The following is a 27,819-nucleotide window of genomic DNA, read 5'->3' on the forward strand; positions in this document are numbered from 1 at the left end:
CTTCTATCCCTCCCCCAAGGTGTTGTGATGCTGATGCTGGGTTAGGCAAAATATTGGTATGGCCATGTCCTCAGTGGTTCACTCCATTCCGCTGCCTCTGCATGTTTTAATTTGTTAATGTAGCACAAGCTGTTTCACTCCTAGATCTTGTGGCATTAACCGAGGTGAAGGTTTTTGCTGAGACATGTGGCCTCCGTTTACACAAGTGCTCCGGCCTCTTATTTTCATCAGATACAATGACTGAGTTCAGCTGACTTCAGTTTCCAGAATAAAACAAACATTCACCAAATCCCCAAGCCCTAGAAACTTAATCTTCACCATCTCCTTTAAACTGGTTTCTTTGCTACTGATAAAAACTTGTACAAGCAGGAGGCTGCAGAGTTGTAGAAGATGGATGCCTGCCTTCTGAGCCTCAAGGCTAGTGAGGGATTAAATTCATAGTCTGCTAAATGTTTGTGGCTGAGCCCAGAATTGATTGCAGCTTGCTGACATTATTTTCCCACTGAACCTGAGAAAACATTCACTTCCCAAAAGCCTGGGGGTGGGAGGAAGGGGAGGGCCTAAGCAAGTTGCTTTTAGCAACAGTCCTCCAGATCAGAAGTAGACACCTTCAACTCTGATGATACAGACTGTTGAGGCGTTTGACTGACTTTGCGTTTCTATCTTCATGTGAAAGAAAGGGCAAGGCTTCCCACACACCTCTGGAACAAAACTGGATTTTTGCATGTCTATGAGTGAACTCGAAGGTGAGGTATTAGTTGCTGTAATGTTTTGACTTCCAATTTGTACCACAGGCAAAGACAGGAACTGAAGTAGGGGCTCAGTTTACTTCTCTTTCTCATTTGCATAATTTTTAAAGGCCCAGAATAGGCCAAGAGGTCTACATTTCTGATAACATAGGCAGCCGAGAGACCTCGGTTTACAGTTTTATAGCAGTACCCGCATTAATCATCACAAGACACAATGTATTTAATATGGTATAACTTGGCCGCAGCTTTATTTATATACAAACATCTTACATATGGGTATACCCAAGCCTCCCACAGCCTCTGGCTCAATGTCCATCCTCAGTCCGCCATCCTAGCAGGACTGACCAAGCGTAACCTGAGCTCCCCGCCGTCTAGCAAGGGAGCTCCACCGTACTCGCAGCTGCCCCAGCTGCCTAGCTTACACCATCAGGCTTGGGTACCCCGCCAAAGCTGCGACAGTATAGAACATGTACAGTAGACATAGCATAAATTGAGGTGGGAGGGCTGGGTGCACCTGGAGCCCGGACGCGAAAGAGGTTGTCCGGGCTCCTCCCCGGGGCTTTTATACCCCGTTTTCTCTCCTCCCTCTCCCAGCGGGGTGCCCCTTTCGCGTCAGGAATGCGACCACCTTGCCCCTGTCCTGGGCACCCCGCTGGCCCGAACGCGCATGCCCCCTCGGTGCACGGCGCAATGTTATCTCCGGCTCCGTGCACCCACGGGGGCACTGCGCCTCTCATCTGATTGTTCTGGGTTTCCTGGCTATGGCAGGGTATGGGTAAGACTTGAACTATGTAACTAAACCTCTGTTATTCAGTCCTTTGGAACAGATACAAGGTTATACAGCCAGCTTCCATCACACCTGTGCTACTAGGAAACCCAGCTAGCCTGAGAAGGAAAAACTGGGGGGATAGTCATACTTGAATTATCACCTTTCCTGCAGTGTAGTTTTTCTTGTGTGGTGTCTGAATTCCTAAATCTCACTAGTCATGAACCCCACAAGTTGCAGTGAACTAATCACTACCCAGTAATACCCAAGTGTGTCCCTTAGTCCTAGCCAGTGGTGGACTGGAGGTGATATTATAACTGGATCTTATATCCCTATTGTTGGGCAAAACATTTAAATGGGTAAGCAAATAAGAAGGGTAGTCCCCATTAATAATCTTACATGCAGGCTCTCAGCAGAAGGACATAAAGGGGATAGGGTCAGGGCCTGCTTAACCATTGGATCAGGTGAGGCTCTGGCCCAGGGTGCCAGTGATTAAGGGTGTCAAAATACCCAGCCTCTGAGCTCACATCTTCCCCCTCTCCCACTCCTGTCTTGAACAGCTAAAAGTCTATTATATGGAATGAATCTCTTAACTCCCTTAATGGAAGGTGAAGTGTAAGGTGAGCTATAACTGGATCTTATAGCCCTATCGTTGGGCAAAAAATGTAAATAGGTAAGCAAATAAGAGCAGTCCCCATTAAAAATCTTATATAGCATACAGCAGAATTTAAACAAGACCCTTGCCTCTATAGGCAGCCAGTGAAGTTTGATAAAACATGGGGAGATCCTATCCTTTTTCTGTAGAGAGAAAAATCAATATGATCGGAGTATTTTTGATAGTTTGCAGTCTTTGGATGGTATTCCTTGGGGCTGCTAGATAGACAAGGCTACAATAATAATCGATTCTGGACAACAAAAGTGACTGGCCAACAATCTGAATTGTACAGGTTCAAAATATTTACATATATGTCTTAGGTTTCAAAGAAGGGATAAAGCACTGTTTGTCAAAGTGTTAAGCTGCATTTCAAATGATAGTGTTTGATCAATATATACCCCTAAGATCGTCACAACTGGAGAAAGTGTACATTTAGTTTGGTTGACCAATATATGGTCCATAGTTGGATCAGGGTTATCAATTAAAGCTTAGTTTTGTCTGTGTTTAGTTTTAAGTGCTGTCAGGTCATCCAGGAACTAATCAAAGCAAGACAGCTATAAACAGTAGAGGGTACTTGAGCCAGAGAGGAGAGGAATTATTATAGTAATATCATCAGCATAGCTGTATGTTGGAAAACCCTCCCTTGTCAATTCCAAACCTATAAAGTGTAAAATATATTGAACAAGGTGGGTGACAAGGGAGAGCCCTGTGGAACACCACATAGATTACTCCAGCTGACAGTTTCCACAGTTCTTTACCCTGTAAGATCTTGAAACTAAATATCCTCTAAACCAGCTGAGCACTTTACAGTCTATGCCAATCTGATTGAGTACTGCAATCAGTATATCGTGGGTCACCAGATCGAAGGCGGACAAAAGATCAAATTGAAGCAACAGAGCTCTACCATTTGTAACATAATGTGCCGAGCAGTATCACAGATAGAAATTACTACTGTCTTGGTACAGTGACATGGACTAAAACCTGATTGGCTTTAGCAAATAGGAGTCCAGTTGGGAACAGACCAGACCTTCCATAAGTTTAACAAAGAAAGGTATTGATGCTGCTGGTCTGTAGTTGGACACTAACCCCCTAGACTCTTAAATCCTTCATAATAGGTGTAATTATAATTTCTCCCATTCTACAGGGAAAAGAACCTAACATTAGTAAGTATTGAATTCACTCAAATAAAATAAGCAAAAACTGATATGGAGGTGCAGCTATCAAAGATGGAGAAAAGCGATACAACAAGATTTAGAATATTTGCAAGAGAGTGATTTAAACTAAACCCAATCAATAGAAGAAAAATTGAACCAAATTCTGTCTCCAATAATTTCAGAAGGATAATTTACAATATCATTAGTTTCATATTGAAAATCATCTGAGAACAAAGCCCTAATCTTCAAAAGTATATGAGATCTTTTGATTTATTATTGTTTGGTTGTTTGTTTCAGGGCAATGTCATCGAGAATGCACCCTCTGTTGAAAAAGTGCACCCATTTGCCAAAAGAGTGTGTTCTTTAGCACAGTAGTGCAGCCCTCTGCTGAAATAGTGTGCCTTTCTCCTAAACAAGGGTGTGCTATTTCAGCAGAAGGGCACCTTTGTTCAAAAGAGTGTTCACTATTGTAGACACCAGGAAAAACCTGAAAGTTGGGGATTTTTTTGCTGTCATTTTGAGTCAGAAATGACATAGGAATTGTCATTCACATTTCAGACATTATTTCAAATGACTGCACATTCCTAGTGACCATTAGATATTTGTTTATATATTTGTATTTATTTGTACTTGTATCACACAATTATCCAAAAACTTTCAGTTCAATGTGGCTTACATTTACAAGGTTGTATGATGCTGTGTTTTACAGTGGTTGGCAAGATAACTATTAGTGCTTATGGAATAGTCATTGGGTTTCTTGAGAAGATATGTTTAAGTGCATTTCTTAAATGAAAAGATGTGTTACAGTTAAAGGTTGTGTTGTATATTGTTGTTCCAGAATGATTAGTGCATTTTTCACTCATAGAATGTCCTGTAGAGGTAGGTCTTTAGGTCTTTTCTGAACTGGAGGTAGTTCGTGATGCTTCTTATGACTATGGGAATTGACTTCCACCATTTTGAGCCCAGGTAGCTGAATCTCGCCATGTAATTGGACTTGTATAGTACGTTTTTGCAGTTGGGCAGGTGTATGTAGTAGAGAGCTACAGCTGGTATCCAGAACTGAGCAAGGAAGAAGCTTGCAGTGCAAAAACTGTGTGTGTGGCTGGGGGGGGGGGGGGGGGGGGGGGGGGGGAGGGGTGGAATGTTAGGTGGCGCTTGAAGACTATTGTGTGTGTATATGGGTGAGGAGTGGGGTGTAGAGTTGATGCAGAAAGCCACATGACAGAGCTGCAGACGCACAGCTTCTACCATGAAATTACTGGAAAAATATACCGTGGTGATGCAGTTATCAATGAGCGTGCAAATGATTGTTATGTTAAAAAGTGTGCTGTGTCAGAAAAAAAGCGGTGCATACCACAGCAGTAATCTGTCACTCATTGTGAAAATGTCCCGCCTCCTGTTTGTGAGTGAGCAGTGATTGGTTCACACGTTGACAGGAAGGGGGATTTTTTTTTAAAAAGCTACCAAGTCTGCATTCCCACCCCAACACCACAAAATCACCTGGTAGGCTAGTGGCCCCCTTCTCCCCAATCTGACTTTCCTGTTCATGCCATTAAAACAAAATCCCTTTCTTCATCCATTCCACATCTACAAACAGATATATTCAAGCAAACATTAATACATAGAAGATTTCCCCACAAAATTCTGACTCAGGTAGAAGCTGAATATCAAAGAAATTCTGTGCAGAAGTTGGTCCGGGCAGTCTTGGAGCCCTTCTATGAAAATAGTTTCATTTGCTACTAAACTGAAGGACCAAGCTGTTACCTACCCAACTTTCCTGCTACCCTAGAAGGAAAACTTTTCCTAATAGCCTGGGAAGATTTTGCACACAGTCTCTTTGATTTGCTTAGACAGGCAGTGAAAGGCTGGATGCAGGCAGCCAACAGCTGAGCCGTGTGGCCGCTTGCTCTGGTCTGTATCTTAGAGATAGGAATGGTTTCTGAAGTTCTGGCGCTTGGAAACAGGATGGCACCAGGCCACAATGCAGACGTGAAGACAGCTATTTACTGGCAAAGCGTAATGGAAAGAAGAAAGCAAGAGGGATCAGCAGTGTTAGGGAGAAAGCCTTTGAGGCAGCCGATAAGTGCAAGGGATTTATCTCACTGTAAGAGACAAGTAATATTATAGCTACCACAATCCCCATTAAACCCTTAAAGAAGAAAAGGTTGTATTGATAATAGCAGCAATGGAACAGCAGAGATCCATTCCAAGCGTATTCACTTCCAGTTCTCAAGAGCCACAAACAGGTTAGGTTTTCAGGATATTTTATGCATGAAAGAGATTTGCATTTATTTTATTTGTTACATTTATATCCCACATTTCCCCACCTATTTGTAGGCTCAATGTGGCTTACATTGTACCGGAGAGGCGTTACAGACTCCGGCGTAAACAAATACAAAGTGATGTTGTGGTAAGATAAAGTTCATGTGGCACAGCCACACTAGGGAATCGTACAACGGAAGAGTTGTGTTATGTCCATTACGTTCTTTAGTTTTGTTGTGTTGCAGAGATCAGGCATTTATGTTGGATCGGTAGGGTATGCCTTTTTAAACAGGTTAGTTTTTAGTGTTTTCCGGACGTTTAGGTGGTCATTCGTAGTTTTCAAGGCTTTTGGTAATGCGTTCCACAGTTGTGTGCTTATGTAGGAAAAACTGGACACGTATTTGATTTGTATTTGAGTCCTTTGCAGCTTGGGTAGTGCAGATTTAGGTACGTTCGTGTTGATTCGGATGTGTTTCTAGTTGGTAGATTGATCGAGTCTGTCATGTATCCTGGAGCTTCACTGTAGATAATTTTGTGAACCAGAGTGCAGATTATGAAAGCAATGCATTCTTTGATTGGGAGCCAGGGGTTTTGCACTTTCAAATCGCGTTTTTCCGAAGATAAGCCTAGCTGCCATGTTTTGAGCGGTCTGAAGTTTCTTTAAGATTTGTTCTTTGCATCCCGCATAAATTCCATTGCAGTAGTCTACATGGTTTAGTACCATTGATTGTTTCAGGTTGTGAAATGTTGCCCTCGGGAAAAATTGTTTCACGCGTTTGAGTTTCGACATTGAGTGGAACATTTTCTTTGTTGTGGATGTCACTTGGCTCTCTAGTGTTAAGTTGCGGTCTATTGTAACGCCGAGGATTTTCAGGCTGTCTGAGATAGAGAGGATGTAATCTGAGGTGTTGATAACTGTGGGGTTATCCGCGCTGTGTAGGGACGAGGGGATGAGACAGTGTGTTTTTTCTTTGTTTAGTTTTAGTTGAAATGCATTTGCCCAAGACTCCATGATGTTCAAGCTGATCTTGATTTTGTTGGTGATTTCTGTCAGTTTAGATTTGTAAGGAATGTATATTGTGACATCGTCTGCATAAATGAAGGGGTTAAGGACTTGGTTGGATAAGGACTTGGCTAGTGGAGTCATCATTAGGTTGAAGAGGATCAGTGATAGTAGTGAACCTTGTGGTACTCCGCAGTCTGCTTTCCACGGTGATGATATGTTGGCGTTTGATTTTACTTGATATGTTCTTGTGGTTAGGAAACCCTTGATCCAGCTAAGTATGTTTCCACCAATCCCAAACTTATCTAGTAATCTTATTAATATATTATGGTTTACCATGTCGAATGCACTAGACATGTCGATTTGGAGGAGGAGGATGTTTTTGCCTATTTGCTGTTTCCTGCTTGAATTTGGTTAGGAGAGTGAGTAGTACTGTTTCTGTGCTGTGGAGGGGGCTAAAATCTGACTGTGATTTGTGTAATATTAAGAATTTGTTTATATAATCTGTAAATTGTTTGGCTACCATGCTTTCCATCAGTTTGACTGACAACGGACTGGATGCTACTGGACGGTAGTTAGTGATTCCATTTGGTTTTTTTTTCTTGGTGTCTTTTGGTATTGGAGTGAGTAGGATATTGCCATTTTCCTTAGGGAAGAGACCTTGCTGAATCATGTAGTTTAGGTGGGATGTGAAGTCTGCTATGAAGCGGTCAGGGGCGGATTTCATTAAGTAATTGTATAATCATTTGTATAACACTACTAGATGTACGCAGTTGCTGTACACATTATATACAGGTACTTTCTCTGTCCCTAGGGGGCTCACAATCTAACTCCTGTGTTTACAAAGGTGCGCCATAGGCATGTTAGTGTTTTTAAAGCATGTTAAATGCTAACACGCATCAAACACTAATGTGCCTATAGGAATGTATTGGTGTGTTAGCGTTTAACACACCTTAACTTTATAGGCATGTTAAAAATGCTGATATGCCTTAGTAAATGTACTGCTAAGTTTTTTTGTACCTGGGACAATGGAGGGTTAAGTGACTTGCCCAAGGTCAGTAGGGAATTGAACCCAGGTTGCAAGGATCAAAGCACACTGCACTAACAATTAGGCTACTCCTTCTCCTCCATAAAACCCAAGTAATAGGCAAATAGAGCTCTCTGATGCATGTTCATTAAAGATAACCTGAAAACCTGACTTGTCAGTGGCCATCAAGGCCTGGGAGTTTAGACCAAGGCCATATTCTGTTGTATTGCATATTTTCCAGACATGCTAACAAGTTGGTACCTTCTCATTGGCCTGTGGTTACAGAAGGATGCCAAAGGCTCTGTTTGCAGACCTGGTGCTACAAAATATCATTCTTACACCAGTTTCCATTGTTCTGTCTTTAATCTTCCAGTGCAAGCAGCCTGCTCACGGTTTATTTTACTAGCTTTGAAGAAATTATACAGTTTAATAATAATTAAAAAAAAAAAAAACAAGCTAAAAAATCCCAGAATTAATCAGCTTTGCATGCTATTTCAGTAATGCTTTGGTTCTTAATCAGTATTTCTTTGGCCAGTAAGCGCTTATGTTTATGGAAAAGGACACAAGATGGAATCTGCCTTCAGTATGGAAATATTTCCACCAGGTGCCACTCCAGTGGCTCAACCCAAGTTTAATTTCTAGGTCAGGACACTGATTTCTGAACTGGCCAGGGCTGGGTTGTCACTGGGAGAAAAGAGTCACACAACAGTGGCATCTACCAGATTTAAGCCACTGCCAGAAGGAGCCCTATGCCATGATCCACAGTCAAGGATCTTCTTCGTTACACCGACTTGGCTTAGTGAATTCAGATAGGATAGAAAATAGGCGGGAAATTCCCAAATAGTTACAAACAAAGGCTCAGATCCCTATCGAGTAGGAAACCCAAAGAAGAGAAGGAAACTACAGGGCCAACAAAAAAAATAATCCCATCACACAAGGATGTTCTCATCCAGAGGAGGAAGACCATATTCCACAGAAGATAGGGACTTGAGAATTAGCTTTCTCCATGTCCAACGTGGCCCCAGGCCACTTTGCCCCTGCCTCACACAGTAGGCCTGGTGTTCAGTTTCACAGCTACTCAGGCTGTTATATTTATAAGAAAAGCAAGAGTGAGAGGCAGGCAGCCAACATGGAATTAGAAGGATTCCATGGGAAGAACCATGCAGACTGGAGAGAAGGGAGAAAATGGGTTGTTAACAATGTTGTGACAGGGGAGGGGGGGGGGAGTTCATGGTGAATACCCTCTGACTCCACTACCCCATTGACTGAGGATGGCTTTTGGAAGCATGCTTAGTATAAAGCTACATAAATTATCAATTTTACCAGTAGTAGAGGAATGACAGAAGTGCTTACTTCAGCTTCCTCTCAGGAAGAACGCTCACCTCTGTCTGTAGCTATTTCCTGCTGATTCTGTACATTTGTCACTTGTGTTACCACAGTTTCATCAGAAACATGCACACATTCGGCGAAGGTTGGTCTGTGCTGGGATATGGCCAACCATTCATTAGCATTTATTTCCCAGCTTCCCCTTAGAATCTGCAGGATGTATGCTCCTGCTTCCTTTCTGTTCCAGCTATTTGTTATTGCTGTGTATAAGGGGGGAAGGAGGAGTGCATTTGTGATGTGTGTTTGGTCATGTGGTAACATATGAAACCTAAGTGAGAAATTTAGAAGCAGTGAAAATTGTAATAGGCCTAGAAAAGTGGGGTTATGATAGGAAGGAGGAAGTGGGTATACTGTAATTCCCCAGGGGTACTCTCATGCAGGGTTGCCAGGTGGAAAATATTTTTCCAGCCTAAAGGAGCCCAAAATCCAGCCCAAAACCCGCCCAAACTCAAACCCCGCCCCTGACACCCCCGCCCCCGCATCATCACCCCTGCCCCCGCCGTCATCAACCCCACCCCCACCGTCATCGGCCCCGCCTCCCATGTCACTAACCCCGCCCACCGCGGCCGAAAAAGCCACCTAAAAAAACCGCCCGAAGCACAAAAACCAGCCCAAAAAACCGCAACCCGCCGCGGGCAAAAATTTCCCGCGGCGGGTCGCGGAAAACCGCCCAATTGGGCGGTAAAACCGCCCACCTGGCAACACTGCTCTCATGTGCTGATGGCCCTCTTGTAGCTCCTATTCATCATCACAAGCCCTCAGCCAGGGCTCACTAGCACTTTGCTTCTAAGACAGGCCCAGAGACAAGGCTCCTTTATGGTAGCCTGTAAACTCAGTCTCAATGTTTGGACTTCCCATTTAACTCAGGGTGACTCCCTCATTTACCACCAGTTCATGGACATGCCTCCCTGCTTTATCCTCTGGTAACAGGTCACTTTTCCGGTACCCCTGATGGGCCCCCTGTCACCCTTCTTGGGAATATAACCCTGGTTTCTCAGCTTTCATCAATATGCAAATTCATTGTATACCAGATGCAAATCCCCTTTATTAGCACCCTGCTCCAGTATTGTGGGGAACAACTTCTTTCCAGCATATCATTCAACTTCCAATAATACACATTTCCTTTACTACCAAAAGGCATATGAGGTAAGTACCTTCTTGGTTTTTAGAGGGAACTCTCTCCACTTCCAGAGGCTCTCCTCCAGCAGGCTTCCCAGGTCCCCATCTCCTACCTCCCTTCCTTCCTCTTCTTGGAGGGTGCTCTTTATAGGGTGGCTAATAATCCTCCCCACCTCTTTAGGCCCCTCCCCCTGGTTCCAGAAAGGTCCAGGACCAAAACTCTCTCCACCTTTCCATCTCCTATTCTGAGAGTTCCCCCTGGTGGCCTCTTCAGGGAAAGCCAGGTCATATACCATGAGCACCCCCTAGCTGTCCCTTCAGGTCATTCCACTGGTGTACCCCTTTTGGCTCCCTCTAGTGACCACATTACTACTACTACTATTTAGCATTTCTATAGCGCTACAAGGCGTACGCAGCGCTGCACAAACATAGAAGAAAGACAGTCCCTGCTCAAAGAGCTTACAATCAGGGCATTTTCCAGTCTTTTCCCTAGGACAGCGCCCTCTGGCAGCCTCCTTAGGGTAGGGCAGTCCTGTGTTTATCACAATACTCAAAAACCTAATCTGTACTGGGACCGGTACTATTTAATATATTTATAAATGATATAGAAATCGAAACGGCGAGTGAGGTGATTAAATTTGCAGATGATACAAAACTATTCAAGGCTGTTAAAACATGTTCGGAATGTGAAATATTGCAGGAAGACCTTAGGAAATTGGAAGACTGGGTGTCCAAATGTCAGATGAAATTTAATGTGGACAAATGCAAGGTGATGCACATTGGAAAGAATAATCTGAATCACAGTTACCTGATGCTAGGGTCCACCTTGGGGGTCAGCGCTCAAGAAAAAGATCTGGGTGTCGTTGCAGATAATATGCTGAAATCTTCTGCTCAGTGTGTGGCGGCAGCCAAAAAAGCAAATAGAATGCTAGGAATTATTAAGAAACGGATGGTGAATACAACCGAAAACACTATAATGCCTTTGTATCGCTCCATGGTGCGTCCACACCTTGAGTATTGCATTCAGTTCTGGTCACCGTATCTCATAAAAGATATAGCGGAATTAGAAAAGGTTCAAAGAAGAGCGACTAAAATGATAAAGGGGATGGAACTCCTCTCATATGAGGAACGACTAAAGAGGTTAGGACACTTCAGCTTGGAAAAGAGATGGCTGAGGGAAGATATGATTGAGGTCTACAAAATCCTGAGTGGTGTAGAATGAGTAGCAATAAATCGATTTTTTACTCGTTCCAAAAGTACAAAGCCTAGGGGACACTTGAGGAAGTTACATGGAAATACTTTTAAAACAAATAGGAAGAAATATTTTTTCATTAAACAAGCTCTGGAACTCTTTGCTGGAGGAGGTGGTAACAGCAGTTAGCGTATCTGGGTTTTAAAAAGATTTGGACAAATTCCTGGAGGGAAAAGTCCATAGTCTGCTGTTGAGACAGACATGGGAAGCAACTGCTTTCCCTGGGATTTGCAGTATGGAGTGTTGCTACGATTTGGGTTTCTGCCAGGTACTTGTGACCTGGCTTGGCCACTGTTTGGAAAACAGGATACTGGGCTAGATGGACCATTGGTCTGACCCAGTATGGCTACTCTTATGTTGTAATCACCCCTCCCAGAGTGATTCTGAAAAAGCACAATAATTGGACAAAATTCTTTTAAATATTAAAATCATGTTTCATTTCCTTTGACTGCAGTTGTCCTCTGCCACTCCCTAGTTGCTGCTGCTCTAGGTGACAGTCTATCTAATGGTACAGCCAGCCCTGTGGGTCGCAGCAAGTTCCAGAAGAGGTTGAAGACCCTGGTTTTTATGCAAGCATTCAGTTGATTGGGTATAAGTGATTGTGGTGGGAGTCTGCAGGGGCTGATGGAGTTTAGTGAGGTGTGATTGATCTTTAATATATTTTTAGTCCCTTTTTAAATTGCTATTGCTATATGATTCTATATGGACTGTGATAAGCACAAGCTCAGAGTGGGTGGTATAGACATTTGAGAAGTAAATGGCTGCAGGACATGCTTATCAACTCCTAGCTGATATAATATTCAAGCACCTTTCTGACCTCATTTGCAACTTTCTTTAAATTAGTACCTTATTTTCCTACTCCTATTACTCTGTCTTATATATCTACTAGTAAGAAAGGCCCGTTTCTGACACAAATGAAATGGGCACTAGCAAGGTTTTCCTTGGAGTGTGTATGTTTGAGAGTGTGTGTGAGAGTGACTGTGTGAGAGAGAGAGAGTGAATGTGCGAGTGGGTGTGTGACAGAGAGAGAGACTGGGTGCGAGTGTGTCTGTGAGAGAGAGACATGTGTGTGAGAATGAGAGTGTGCGCCATGGGCCCCCCCCCTCCCTTCCTCCTAGTTCCAGGGTCCCCCCTCCCTCCCTCCGAGTTCCAGGGTCATCCCCCTCCCTCTCTCCGAGTTCCAGGGTCGTCCCCCTCCCTCCCTCTGAGTTCCAGGGTCGTCCCCTCCCTCCGAGTTCCAGGGTCGTCCATCCCCTCCCTCCGAGTTCCAGGTATCGTCCCCCTACCTCCCTCCCTCCAAGTTCCAGGGTCATCCCCTCCCTCCCTCCAAGTTCCAGGGTCATTCTCTCCCTCCCTCCCTCAGAGTTCAAGGGTCATCCTCCCCCTCCCTTCCTCCGAGTTCCGGGGTCATCGTCCCCCCCCTCCCTCCCTCTGAGTTCCAGGGTCGTCCCCTCCCTCCCTCCGAGTTCCAGGGGACCGAGTTTCAGGTCCCCCCCTCCCTCCCTCCAAGTTTCAGGGTCACCCCTCCCTCCGAGTTTCAGGGTCCCCCTCCCTCCCTCCCTCCCAGTTCCAGGATCCCCCTCCCTCCCAGCTCCAGGGTCATCATCCCTCCCTCTCTGCCTTCCAGTTCCAGCACCCCTCCCTATGTATTTTAGAAGTCATCTTCACTTACGAAGTCGGGGTTATGGCGGCCGTCAGCAGTGGTAAAAGGCATGCAGGCTTGGCCCTTCCCTCTCTCAACTCTGGACCCGCCCTCATTTCCTGTTTCCGCAAGGGCGGAACCAGAGCTGGTAGAGAGAGAAGGGCCGAGCCTGCACGCCTTTTACAGCTACTGACGGCCACCATAACCCCAACTTCATAAGTGAAGATGACTTTTAAAATATGGAGGGAGGGGGCCTGGAACTGGAAGGGAGGGAGGGAGGGAGGAAGGGAGGGACGACGACACCCTCATGCGTGTGACGTTGCGTTCCGTGGCCTGGCAACTCTGCAGCGTTCCCTTCCAGTGATTGGTCACTGCTGTTTGTGACGAACCCGGAAGTACGTGACATCAATTCAGGAGATGGATACAGCAGGAGCACGAATGCTTCAAGGCTTCACTTTCACAGAGTCAGCTTCAGAACGTTGGAGGTGCTTTTTATTATATAGGATATGTTCCATCTTTGCTTACACCCTCTGCTGTCTATTAAAAAGTTTTAATATGTATTACATTAACTTTGTAAGTAGTATACCATGCCATACTTTGTATTGTTAAAATATTTTTACTGCTGTAATTGTCTATTGCTTACATTTGATTTATTCTTGCTGTTCACCACCTTGAGTGAATTTCTTCAAAAAGGCAGCAAATAAATTAGTTTAACTTCAGTTTTAGATTAATTCAGATACTTATTGTCTGTAACTGTGAAAACTGCTGCCACATTGGGGGACAATCAGATCCCTGTCCAGTTTTATCCTTTACCCACTGACTGTACCAATTCATTTACCTTCAGCAGTCTTTGCCGTAAATCTAAGTATGGCTGTCTTAAACACTAATAAATTGTGATCACAACTCCCTTGATCTTTTTTTTTTTATCCATAATGAACATAGCTTTTCTGGGTTTTCCTGATATAATGTTTGATGAACTTTTTGTTTGACTCAGAGGTTCCCATAGCTGCCTTGGGGGAACCCCAGCAGTCAGTTTCTTGGGATATCCACAATGAGTGTTCATGAGATTGATTTGCATACACTGCCTCCTCGTTATGCAAATTGATCTCAGGCATATTCATTGTAGATATCCTGACTGGCTGAGGTTCTATCCGCGCGCGCGCGTCTGTGTGTGTGTGAGTGAGAGAGAGAGACCCTGGTTTTTTTTTAAATAAAATTTATCTTATAATCCTCTCTGCAGTTTTAAAGATATACATGTGTCCTCTTTTCCCTGCTGCTTATTAGCAAAGTGTAATATTTCTGACAGGTTTATATCTGTTTATGCCTGTATTCCAAATGTTTTCCCTTGAAACCATGAAGGCTCAGGTCCTCTGGGTTACCTAAACACATCCTAAAGCACTGAAAGTACATCATGCCTTTTTAAGGACTGTTGCAGCTTATAACCAGGGCCAGCTCAACCATTAGGCAAGACATGGCTGCCACCTAGAACAGCAGCTTTTGGGGGGAGGCAACAAGGAACTGCTAAAGCAAAACAACAATTCCTGCAACAACAAAAACTCAAAAGAACCATTGGTGCAGTGGTTCCCAACCCTGGACCTGGAGGCACCCCAGCCAGTCAGGTTTTCAGGATTTCCACAATGAATATTCATGAGAGAGATTTGCATGCAGTAAAGACACCACATGCAGATATCTCTCATGGATAGTCATTGTGGATATCCTGAAAACCTGACTGGCTGGGGTGCCTCCAGAACTTAAGTTTGGGAATCACTGCATTAGTGCATTCTTTCACCTGGAAGGAAGGGAGGACAATTTTCAAATAGCTCACTTAACCGAGTAAATTATTTTTGGAAATTTCCCTGTAAAATGTATGTGTGTGTGATGCTCCCCCCCCCCCCCTACACACAAAGTTTCCTATTTAAAAGCATGGTTTTGGGGGTGGGGGCCTGAACTGAGGGAGGAGGAAGGTGCCCAAACCCCTTGCACTGCCTTGCTTATAACCACACCTTAACTCAGAGAAAGTGCCAGTTTAATTAATGCCTGGAGACCGCTCTATGCACACTGCTGACAGTAGATCAAGGAGTCTTTTTTATTCCAAGGCACCAGAGCACCAGATGGGCTGAGCGTGCCAACACCTTTTCTGCCTTTACAATTCCCTGTCATGCAGTTCACCATAGATCTTCGGAATTATACACAAAAACTCTTAGGAAAGAAAATCCGTAAAGGGCATTCATATTTGCAACTTTCTGGTGTATTAGAGCTTTTCAGCAATGAAGCAGTTATAATCATAATCCTCGGTTGTCCATTTCAAGCACGCTTTTTAATTGCCTTCTCCAGCGAACATGCCCAATCATTTAAAAATGTCTCTTTTCTCTCAAGATTCTATAAATACTAGAAATGTTCACATTTGTAGAATATCTTCTTTCTTTATTATGTTCCATTTTAGAGATGTTACTTATCTCTTGGCGTATCAATTTAAAGCCTTTTTTTGTTTTTCTTTGCTTCGGTATCGTAACTACATTTGAACACTCCCTCTCCCCACCATCTCCTCCACCAGTGAAGTGTTCCTTTTCTGATATCTAGCCCTTTCAGAGCCCAACACAGCTGTATTTTGCTATATGTCCATGCCTGCTTGAGGGTTAATTACTTCAATATCAGTAATTCATCTTTGGAAACAAAAGCTCCTTGTGTGGAGTAACCAGCATCTTTCTGAATTAGGGTATCAGATAGCAGAAAGTGACCGCTGTATTTTCCTGTACGTACAGTGAGATGCTAATCTTGCTAGGCCTGTATATGGTGGATCGACCCTAGCAGTAGTATCAAAACACTACTACTATTGGTTGCAGCGCTATTTTGAACCCAGAGCCAGCAAGGGCAGGAGTGATTGGGAATTGCTTCTTCCTCAGACTGTCTAGACTACCAGGGATTGATTGAGGTAAGCCTGAAAGACCCTATGGGGGAGATCCAAGGGGGACCTATAGGGATGGGAGTCTTTGTGGGGAACTTGCATGGGTTTGGGGGATGATGGAGCCCTTCTGTATGCTGAGCTCTGACCCTTTTAAGAAGACACCTGGGAAAATCAGGCCACATTTTAGAGGACTGATGCCCCTGGCCAGGAAAAATAATGCAAGTTCAAAGCAAGCTGTGTTAATTGATCTGCATAATAATGCGGTGCTCTGGGATTGGTCCCATGAAATGTTGCTACTATTTGGGTTTCTGCCAGGTACTTGTGACCTGGATTGGCCAATGTTGGAAGCAGGATACTGGGTTAGATGGACCAATGGTCTGACTCAGTATGGCTATTCTTATGTTCTTATGCATGCACCTCATTATTATGCAAATACATGCACTAGGTTACTATCCTGCTTATAATCGAAAGAGAAAAACGCCTATATTGCGACCCAAATCGGAAGATGGGCGTCTTTCTCCCGTGGGCGCCCAAATCGGTATAATCGAAAGCCAATTTTGGGCGTTTCCAACTGCAATCCGTTGTGGAAATGGGTAAAGTTGACTGGGGCGTGTTGGAGGCGTGGTGAAGGCGTGACTGGGGCGTGGTTATCGGCCGAGGAGAGATGGGTGTCTTTAGCTGATAATCGAAAAAAAAAGGCGTTTTTACTGTGATTTTGGGTCACTTTTTTGGACCCTTTTTTTTCACAAACAGGTCCCAAAAAAGTGCCCCAAATGCCCAGATGACTACTGGAGGGAATCGGGGATGACCTCCCCGGACTCCCCCAGTGGTCACTAACCCCCTCCCACCAAAAACAAAACACTTAAAAAACTTTTTTCCAGCCTCTATGCCAGCCTCAAATGCCGTACCCACCTCCATGACAGCAGAATGTGTTCTATCCTCTGACAGCCTTTCCCTGGTTCTGATGTGGCTCTTGGGTGCAGTACAGGGTCACATCAGCATTGCATTGTGGTGGGTGTAGGGTATTGGGCTCCGTGATTTCATTAGCTTGTGTTACAGTCTCACGATGTTGGTAGTTGGTAGGCTCTTCTCCCATGGTGCTTTTCCCCCTGCCTACTGGGTCAGAGTGTGCCCTGTTGTGTTTCCGGTAGTCCATGAGGTAGTGGCCATTTTTGTAAGCCAGTTTTAGTTCCCTTTCCTGTGTTAGCCACGTTACAGAACTTAGTTCTTCCCTTGAATGTGGCTGAAAGAGGGCATTGTACACCATTCTGCCAGCTCTGACCTACTGCTCATCTCAGTACCAGGGAGACTCGTTGCCAGTGGGGCACAACCTCTGATCTGCAGTTAACTGTGAGTAAACGCGGTTATTCCAATAAAGGACGTTTTCGGAGAGATTAGTCTTCCGGTGCCAATGTTATATAGCAGCAACCAGTCATAGAGGCCTGCGTGTATGCAGGTCCCTGGAGCACTTTTAGTGGGTACCGCAGTGCACTTCAGCCAGGTGGCCCCAGGCCCATCCCCCCCCCCCCACCTGTAACACTTGTGCTGGTAAATGGGAGGCCTCCAAAACCCACTGTACCCACATGTAGATGCCCCCTTCACCCCTAAGAGCTATGGTAGTGTTGTACATTTGTGGGTAGTGGGTTTTGGGGGAGGGGGGTTGGGAGCTCAGCACCCGTGGTAAGGGAGCTATGCATGTGGGAGCTTTTTCTGAAGTCCACTGCACTGACCTAGGGTGCCCAGTTGGTGTCCTGGCATATCAGGGGGGCGAGTGTACTACGAATCGTGGCCCCTCCCACGACCAAATGGCTCGGATTAGGACGTTTTTGAGCTGGGCGTTTTTAGTTTCCATTATCGCTAAAAAAAACAAACGCCCAGCTCAAAAACGTCCATTTTTTCGAAAATACGGTTCGGCCCGCCCCTTCACGGACCCGTTCTTGGAGATAAACGCCCATGGAGATAGGCATTTCCGTTCGATTATGCCTCTCCACATGTAACCCCAGAATCCTCATTTCATATAGTTTCTCATGTCATTTACATAAAGTTTTGTATTGTTTGGGGTTTAAAAAAATGTTCATGTTTGGACCGATATTCTTTGTGAGCATTATCAGGAGAACATACTCACTCTTCCATACTCACTCTGAGACAGAAAAAACCCAAATTTCAGTTTTTTCCTTTCATTTCAGACAAATATGACATGGGAAATATCATTGTCCTTTCCCATGTTGTTGCAAATGAACACACATCCCTAGTGTCCATCTAAGCAACTGAGAGTCTGGCAGGCTACACAGAGGACCAGATGTTTGGTCAATGGTCAAGCTATTAGTGCTGACTATTTCAGAGCCTTGTGGAAGGGCAGTGTGGGAGCGACCTCAGAAAAAAATCAGGAATGTGCTCCTAATCAAGATGATTTTATTTATTTATTTATTTATTATATTCACACTTGTATCCCACCTTAGTCCAAGGCGGGTGACAATCTTATAAACAAGCAATAAGAGAAATCACAAAAACACAATGAAAGGCTTCATCATCATAAAACGGTTACTCACAGTCATTTAAGCATCTGAAAATATTTCATTCCTCCAAAAAGGCTTTTCAAAAATAATGGGTCTTCAGTAGCCTGTGCTAAAGATAAAGACACCCAATGCTGAAAAGGAAAAATCTTGCAAGTGGTATGGTCACCCCCCTGGGATCTATCCTTACTGTTCTATTGGGTGATGTAGCCGTCTATCCACCGATTTTCAGCCCCACTTTAGTGGCTATATTTGGCTACATGAATATTGTAACCAGGTGCCCCTAGGTGCAGCCAAGGATAGAACAATCTCCTCCAGCCACAGGCTCCTGGCACAATGAAGAAATAGATATCCACCAGTAACTTCAATCTTAAGGACTTTTATTCCATGCAGGTTTCTAGTACACAGTTCATACCAGGATTCAATACAGGCTTACAGGCTCCAGTCTGGGCTCTTTACCCAATGCACAATAAACCGTAATTCAATTCCCAAGACAAACAGTTCTTTCAGTTCATCATCACAGTTCAGTCACCAAGCAGCAGTTTCTACCTTCTAACCTCTTTACCTTCAGGAGAGTTCAATATTTTAGGGACTCCTTCTACCCAAGGGTTTTCCCCTGCATCAGCTTCACAGTGAATTCAATACTTCCTCTCACCCAAGGAATCTCAGCCTGCTTCAGTACTTTAGGGACCTCCCTGCCCAAGGGTTTTCAGCCTGCAACTGCTTCTCTCCTTCAGCTCCTCTCTCCTGAACTGAACTCCTCTGCTGGGACTCCTTCCCACCTGCCTAATCAATACCTGGCTTCAGCTACCACCACCAATCATTCTCCTTCCATTAACTTCCTCACACCCACACCAGCTGAGTTGAGCATTAAACTAATGAGACCAATGACGAGCTCCTGCACACAGGGTTTCCTAACTCTCTTTCCGCCTAGTGGCAGCCACTGTACACAACCTGCCAGCTTACACCCATATCTTCCCTGATTGCAGCTAGGAGTCCAGTCCGGGTTCTTCATCTCCCCCTCTGGCTCCTTGCCTGCAATGCCTTCTGGGACTTGTATTTCAGACTGAAACTGCCTTAACCCAACTATCCTGGAGGTGACTTTATCACAATACATGGGATATCTTTGGCCGGTTTGAACATAACCGGCTATGTCTGAATGTCAGCTTAGCCGGTTATGTTCAAACCGGCCAAAAATAAGCCAGATATTCAATGCTAGTCACCGGAAATAGCACAGCATTGAATATCCAGTTTTAGCATTGACCGCGGGAGTTAGTCAGACTAAGTACCGTGGTCTGAATATCGGCCCCCTTGATTCTATCCATTGAAATCCATTCTGCAGCCTCAAAATATATCAGGTTAAGCCTGTCAGAAAGCCAGAACTGGAGAAAAAAGTCTCCCTCCAGGAACTGGGTAACTTGGCAGTTCTGTGTAAGTTGTTATTGGCACCCAAGTTTAGCTGAGTCCTTCTATCAGCTTTTTTTACTCAGGCGAGTCAGTGTTCTAGTTCATTCTGTCATAAGGCAGATACTAAACAGTGACTCCCAAATCTTAAATACTAAACAAGAACAGGATGAGAACTAGGATGGTTCATTGTAAGTTTACCTCCAAGAAGTGCATCCAACACAAATGGCCAACCAAGGATTACTGAAAGCAAACAGCTGAACAAGAAGTAAGGCAGAAAAGGAACCAAATGCACAGCTGGACAAGAAAACAAGATTGAAGCCCAGGAAACAAGCCCATGGGTGTGGCAGAAATAACCAAACCTGCTCTGGGCCAATCAAGAATCAGGACCTAAAATTACCAGAAATACAAGACACAACTAGGAATGGGCTGACGAGCAAGACTTCCAAAAGGCAGAATAGCTCCTCCTGGGAGATAGCTGCTTTCTCATAGAAAGGCTGGCTCATATGCCAGGCAGCTATTAGATTTATTGCAAAACAAACAAACAAACTTGAAATATTGTTTTTTCCCTGTAGTTTTGAGTTTGAAATGATATGAAACTTTTCAAATGAATAACATACCTTTGAACAACAAGGATATCAAGCAGGCTTGGTTAATGTCCCTGGTAGTATAATAGTAATTTGGAATTTCACACAAAGATTGCAGAATACTTTCCTCAAAATTTACATTGTTAGGAACATGGTACAAGTCTTTGGAATAAGTCTGTAAAGCAGATCAAAGAAGGATAGTCCTGGATTTCTGACCACTGCATCCTGATGCATTATGGGACCTGCAGCACTGATTTCAGTGGGTAGAATGGGCTGGGTAGAGTCTGTCAAGAGACAGAATAGCTCCTCCAGGAAGACAGGTGCTTTCTAACCTGCCACAGGTTAGAGGCTGGCTTATGCCTGACAACTATTAACAACACAGGAAAAATGGAAATTTCAGGTTCCATCCTGTCATTTACATTTCCCATCATTTCAAACAAATGCACATCCCTAAAGAGAACTGAGTCTTGAATGTGCAGGTAGTGGTAGCTGCTGAATTTTAATAAAAACATCAATATGAGAAAATGTTTTGTTTGGTTTGATGGGAACTGTGCTTCAGGCAACAGTCAGGAATAGAATATTGTCCTTGTTGTGTTGCAGGCTGTCTCTATACCAGCATTTGAACCTCCACTAACAATCAGCTCTAACATTCTGCTTGATATTCTTTCTCTCTCTTTCTGTACACACTGTCCACATCAAGTGACTGCTTTAGCCTGATCTGATAGCTAAAGCAGGGACGTAGCCAAAAGTCCATTTTTGGGGGCTCTCAAAAGTGGACTAAGGGGCCCTGAATTATTTTCCCTCTCCCCAGCCCACCGCAATAAAATATTACCTTTCCTGGCAGCAAAAAACATCTCCTGCCCGAGTCACACCTACAGCAGTACTTAATTCATTTATTTATTTTATTGCATTTGTATCCCACATTCCCCCACCTATTTGCAGGCTCAATGTGGCTTACATAGATTTGTTAACATTGTCAGCAGGCACACTTTGGTCGCTAATGCCAGGCCTGAACTGAGCATGCAGAAGAGAGCTGGCATTGGCAGTCAAAAAGCACCTGTTTAATTAATGGGTGCAACTTAGGTAGGAGACATCTCCAACTGGTGGGGCTTGGCATCCCCACCAGCCTTGAAAGGAGAGGGATCCCGAGCTGAAGGTGAGGGGTCCCAGGCCCTTGAGGCCTCCCGTGGCTATGCCACTGAGCCAAAGCATGCAAATTCAGCATGTAGAAACCATGACATCCAGAGAGTCCTTTAATACTTTCCCAGAGCATGTGTATTTGGAAGCACATCTGTGTATTTGGAAGCACATCTCTCTGATCCTCTCCAGCACCAATCACAGAGCATTCCAAAAGGCACAATAACAATCCTAGAAACCAACCAATAATCTAAGCATCCCAAAATGGGCAGGCTGCATGCTGGGAGAGGGCAGGAAGAGACCAGTTAATTGCTACCATTAGCACTGGTGTAATTCAAGAGCAATTAATATGAAACAAAAACACCTTGACCAAACCAAAACCAATCCTAAATGTTAAGTATTTGTCTTAATTTGGATAAATACAGACATTGGTGAGAAAAGGCTCAGTCACAACATGCAGTTCAGTAAACTAATTGTCCCTGCTCCAAGTTGCCCAACTGTAAATGATCAGTTAAAATTATACTAATTTTAAATATGGCACTGATTAAGTATTTGCTCTCTTTCCTCTGGGCTACCACATCAAGAGAGCTGGTTGACAATCAGAAGAAGGATGCACTTGATGGCTCTGTGGTCTTCTTTCACACAAACCCTCAATTGGGGTTGCCAGCTAGTTCCAGATTTACTATACCGCCTAATCCAAGTCAATCCGTAGTCTAGGAATAACCGACTTTTATCCTTGTGAATAGCTTTTGAAAATGGCTCTTTCTATGTATATATTTACAAAAGAAAGTTTAATATTTAAAAGTATAAGGTCCTATTTTTAAAATGACTTCTTTGAGTGGCAGGTACTGCTAAACAGATAAGTAGTGCCGGACCAAGGCCAGTCATTAATTTTCAGTGGTGTTATCCAGATACTGATGCTGAAAATCATCGCAGATCACTCTGGGATGGCCTGGAGGTGGAGCCTGGGCAGATAACAGTGAAATTCAGTGCCACTATCCGGATAACATTGCTAGTAACCATTATTCCTGGATATTGAACACTGATATGTGGATATCAGCCAGTGCTGAATATTTGGGTATATCTTTCAATGCTACAGTCGGCATTTAAAAGAAACACTGACTGTGGATTTTAAATATTTCGAGCTGATCATGATCGTAAAGTTTAATTATCAAAATTGTAGAGATGGTAGGGTGCACAAAGCTGAAGAATTGCCTACAGCACAGAATGCCCTTTCACTGCCCCTACTTCCTTAGTTAAATGTATCTAAGGAAGGCAGGATAGAAATACCATTTTTATACTATCTTTCCAATTATAGCTCAAGGTGGTTTTTCACAGCTTTTCCTAAAGACTTGATGATTCAAGTGGGTACCTGAAGCAGCACGAGATGAAATGACTTGACCAAGGTTGGAGAGAAGCAGCCTTTTAGTTTTGGTTTCCCTGGTTTTTCACTCGTTGCCCGTGTTCTTTTTGGGTTCTCACGATATTGTCATATTACTCCCATCTTGAAGAAGTTTCATTGGCTCCCTATTAAACTAAATATTATTTTTAAAATTGTACTTTTAGTCTTTAAAGTGTTGAATAATTTGGTTTCACCAATTCTTTCATCAACTTTACGTATCTATTAACCAGTGAGAGCTTTGAGATCCTACGATGCCGGTGTATTAGAAATTCCCTCTTTTAAGGTAGCTAGACTGGAAGAATATCGTACTACAATTTTTAAGGTAATTGGACCTAAATTATAGAATGACTTACTACTGAATTTGGGAACAATGAAAAATGTGAATTTATTTTTTAAAAAGGATTGAAAACAACATTATTTTGGCAAGTTCTAATCCTCTTTTGAAAGAGTCCTGTAGGTCTTAAATGCCGTGGTGGTGTTAATATACAAGAGGTGAGCCTTTTTCAACTGAAGGAAAACTCTGGAATGAGAGGGCATAGGATGAAGTCAAGAGGAAATAGGCTTAGGAAGAATCCAAAATACTCTTTCACAGAAAGGGTGGTGGATGCATGGAATGGCCTTCCGGTGGAGGTCGTGGAGATGAGGACAGTATCAGAATTTAAGAAAGCTTTGGACAGGCACGTGGGATCCTTTAGGAAAAGGAGGAATTAGTGGTTACTGAGAATGGGCCATTTGGCTCTTATCTGCCATCATGTTTCTATGTTTCTCTCTTGGAATGGCTAATCTTAGGGATCCTTTTATTAAGCTGCGGTAAGCACTAATTCATGCTTAGTGCAGGTTAAAAATGTCTACCACAGGGCACGCTGAGATGTCCTGCAGTAGTTTGGGGATCCGCACATGTTTCCCATGTACTAAAAAATTGAAAATATTTTTTAGTACATGGCACTAATCAGCTAATGCATCTGCATCGCCATGTGCTAATCAATTAGCATGTGGTTAGCACAGGAGCCTTTACCACCTAGTAAATAGATGTCGTAAGGGCTCCCGCTCTAATGGATACACGCTAAATGAGAAATTGGCACATGGCCACTAATTGAACAAATAGAAAATGTGACCATTTTACATGCATGCAGGAAACCCTTGAGCTAGTAATAGCACAAGCCACTTTTTAGTGCAGCTTAGTAAAAGGGCCCCTTGAATGTGAGATTTATACGTTTTATTTTGGAGCATTATTTTAGGTATTTTATGTCATGTATGTTTTAATTATGTATTTTAATTATGAATGTTCATTGGAGAGCCAACGAGTACATAAGGATCATGCAGGATATAAATATATTAAATAAAAAAATAAAAATAAACTGTGACTAGCTACTACTGCCTAGTAACAAACATTTTTTAATGATTTATAAATCATCTTCCTGATGAAATTTGATTTAAGGCATAGCAAGTGCCGGCAGGTGAAAACCAATTGGTTCATCCAATCCATGGAACTAAAGGGGGTGAGGGTTTATGCTCCTGACTGGTTCTCATGTGGCTTTCAAATCTGCAAGATCAATTTTTTTATCTCTCAGGAAGACAATGGGATTTATATATTGTCTTTTTCAGGAGTAGCTCAAGGTGAGTTTAACTCAGGTTCAGTAGGTATTTTTCTGTCCCCAGAGATCTTCCATGCTAGTTTTGTACCTGAGACAATAGAAGATTAAGGAGGGGTGGGTTATCAATGACATCTCCGAACTCAGTGATACTTTTGTCCATTTGTTTCTCTTCAGAAGAAAGGAGATGGTGTTTGATGTAAAGGTAGTGAATGGCTTGTGTAACCCCTTAGTAGCCTAGTGGTTAGTGCAGTGGACCTTGATTGTGGGGAACTGAGTTCAATTCCCACTGCAGCTCCTTGTGACCCTGGGCAAGCCACTTAACCCTCCATTGCCCCTGGTACAAACTAAGTACCTGAATATATGTAAACCACTTTGAATGTAGTTGCAAAAACCTCAGAAAAGCAGTATATCAAGTCCCATTTTCCTTTCCCTTAAGAAGCCAACTTGATGATACTTGGATCCTTTGTGGGTGATTCAGGCACATTTCTATTAAGCTGAGTTTGGAACTATAGCACAATCTGCACCGCATTGTGGAGGGACCCTGATTTTGGATATTTTTGTTTTGGAATATTTTCATTGAAGAAAACTTGTGAAAAGGACTTGGACCATAGTTGTGGAAAGCTGGATTTTTTCATCATAAGCTAAGTGCATATGAATTGTTTTTGAGCTACTCCAAACAGGGCCTTCCCAGAATATAGTTTACAATTGCAGAACTGTGTGGATGCATTAGAATATAGTTTACAATTGCAGAACTGTGTGGATGCATTTGTACGATGATAGAAATAAAATGGGCCCTGTTTACTAAGCCGCGCTTCAGGCACGCTAACTTTTTAGCGCACACTAATGCTAGAGACTCCCATTATATTCCTATGGGTGTCTCTATCGTTAGCATACCTACAGTGAGGCTTAATAAGCAGGGCCCATAGTCTGGCACACAATCTGACTTCTGAGCACAATTTAAAAAAATGTTTTTTCTTTATTCATAGATATTATAAACATTAGATTTTGGTTATATATATACTGGAAATTTTGAAAAATTTAAATTGATAATTAATATTAAATATTGGGCCCTGTTTACTAAGGTGCGTTAGCATTTTTAACACACCACAATTAGCACGCCCACTAACCATGTAGGCACCTATAGGGATATTGTAGGTACATAAACGGTTAATGCGTGTACATAGTTAACGCACGTTAAAAAAGCTAACGTGCCTATAACGCAGCTTAGTAAAAAGGGCCCATTGTTTGAAAATTGATTGCATACCTGAATCTTGAGTTATCATTTACTGGCCTTTTAGTAAACACCAGGAGATGCTACATCCCCAGGCAGAGACTTGAGGGCTTTCCACTGCTGTGATATGGATATGATGAGGCACTGCATCCCTGGGTGAGTGGCACAAGGGTATTGAGGCCCAGGCATCTTGATATTCTTGTATTTTGTTAATGCCATGCTTTTCCCCCTTAGTCCAGGATTCAATTATTAACTTTAAAAACACTGACAGAGATGTATTCCCAGGCTGAGAAATGCAGAGCGACTTCTAGCCTGCTTGTGAACACATTAACGCTCCTGTATTCCACAGCCTCTATCCATTTGCTTCACTGCCTCAGGCCAAAATCTTTCAGAATCTTGGCAGAAGAAGATTTTTTTTCCCCTTATTCTGCTATTTGTCTTGTGTAGCAAAGACAGCGTGTTTGCGCTGAAACTCGGCTCATCCCGTGGGTATCATTACACAGCAGGTGAATACAATCTCGAGGAGCGATTAAGTTGTCTCAGTGACACCAGCCACTTCCTCCTCTAGCACCAGGGAACCCACCACTGTCCAAACTGGTGAGCAGTGTGGTAAGAGCAAGCTCTGAGTCATGTCACCTGCTCATACTGTAGACAGGGGCAATTGGGGGGGTGGGGGGTGGGCAGATAGCAAGAGCTTGAGTCCAGGCCAAGCACAGGTGGCTGACTACAGACCATTTCATTAGACCTTCATGTTCTGAGAGCAGTAATTGAACTCATATATAGGACTGTGAAAGAATAATTCATCATTCCCACAGTTCTGCCAATTCACTCCAATACTGCACCCAAATCCTGATCTGCTCTGTATCTTAATATTTTCTCGTTGGCTTTATACTGACTTTGTCTTTATAAGGGGCCCTTTTACTAAGCAGCGGTAAAAAGTGGCCTGCGGTTGTGTAGGCATGTGTATTGAGCACGTGCCGGGCAAGTTTTTACCGCATCTACAAAAAAGGGACGGAAAAGGGCCTGCGGTAAAAATGAAACCAGCGCTTGCCCAAAACCGTCCTGAGACCATAATGCCACCCACTGATCTAGTGGTAAAGGCTCACATGCTACACGTGTGGTGACCGGTCGGCACGAGCCAAGTGCTGATTACCGCCGGAACTGGAACGCTTAGGAAGAAATAAATAAATAGTTCATCTACACATTATGGGAGCGCGCCAAATCTGAAAATACTGCCAGGAGGGTATGCTGGCCTGGTGGCAGTCTCATTTGGGCGCACACTGCACACACGTAGAGCCTACCACAGCTTAGTAAAAGGACCCCTAAGTTATTTACCTGGGTCTGTCTGTCTGAACTTAGCAGAGATGCTACTCTAAGGGGCCCTTTTACTAAGGGTATGGGATTTCATATACTGCCTTTCCATGGTTACAAACCAGCTTATTTTCGAAAGAAGGGCACTCATCTTCGAGAGATGGGCGTCCATCTCTCGAGGGCACCCAAATTGGTATAATTGAAAGCCGATTTTGGGCGTTTTCAACTGCACTCCGTCGCGGAGACGAACAAAGTTCACGGGGGCGTGTCGGCACAGTAGCGAAGGCAGGACAGGGACGGGCATGGGAGTGGTTAACAGATGGGCGGCTTCAGGCCATAATGGAAAAAAGAAGGGTGCCCATAGCGAGAATTTAGGTCACTTTTTTTGGACCCTTTTTTTTAGGTCCAAGTCCCAAAAAGGTGCCCGAACTGCCCAGATAACCACCGGAGGGAATCAGGGATGACCTCCTCTGACTCCCCCAGTGGTCACTAACCCCCTCCCACCAAAAAAAAAGTACTTTAAAAACTTTTTTTTTCCATCCTTTAAGCCAGCCTCAGATGTCATACCCAGCTCCATGACAGCAGTATGCAGGTCCCTGGAGCAGTTTTTAGTGGGTGCAGTGCACTTCAGGCAGGTGGACCCAGGCCCATCCCCCCCTACCTGTTACACTTGTGGTGATAAATGTGAGCCCTCCAAACCCCCCCAAAACCCACTGTAC

The 27,819-nt window shown here is 43.7% G+C and overlaps 1 protein-coding gene across 1 annotated transcript in view; it reads left to right on the forward strand.

Annotated features, from left to right (window-relative positions):
• Positions 1-691: 691 nt before the first annotated feature.
• Positions 692-27,819, forward strand: part of TSPAN18 (tetraspanin 18) — a 243,113-nt gene continuing 215,985 nt past the window's right edge. Inside the window, exon 1 of the mRNA XM_030199480.1 lies at positions 692-746. The gene's annotated coding sequence lies outside the window, so the exon portion shown is untranslated. The remainder of the gene's footprint in view (positions 747-27,819) is intronic.

Source organism: Microcaecilia unicolor, chromosome 4 (genome assembly GCF_901765095.1).
Source record: "Microcaecilia unicolor chromosome 4, aMicUni1.1, whole genome shotgun sequence".
NCBI lineage: Eukaryota > Metazoa > Chordata > Amphibia > Gymnophiona > Siphonopidae > Microcaecilia > Microcaecilia unicolor.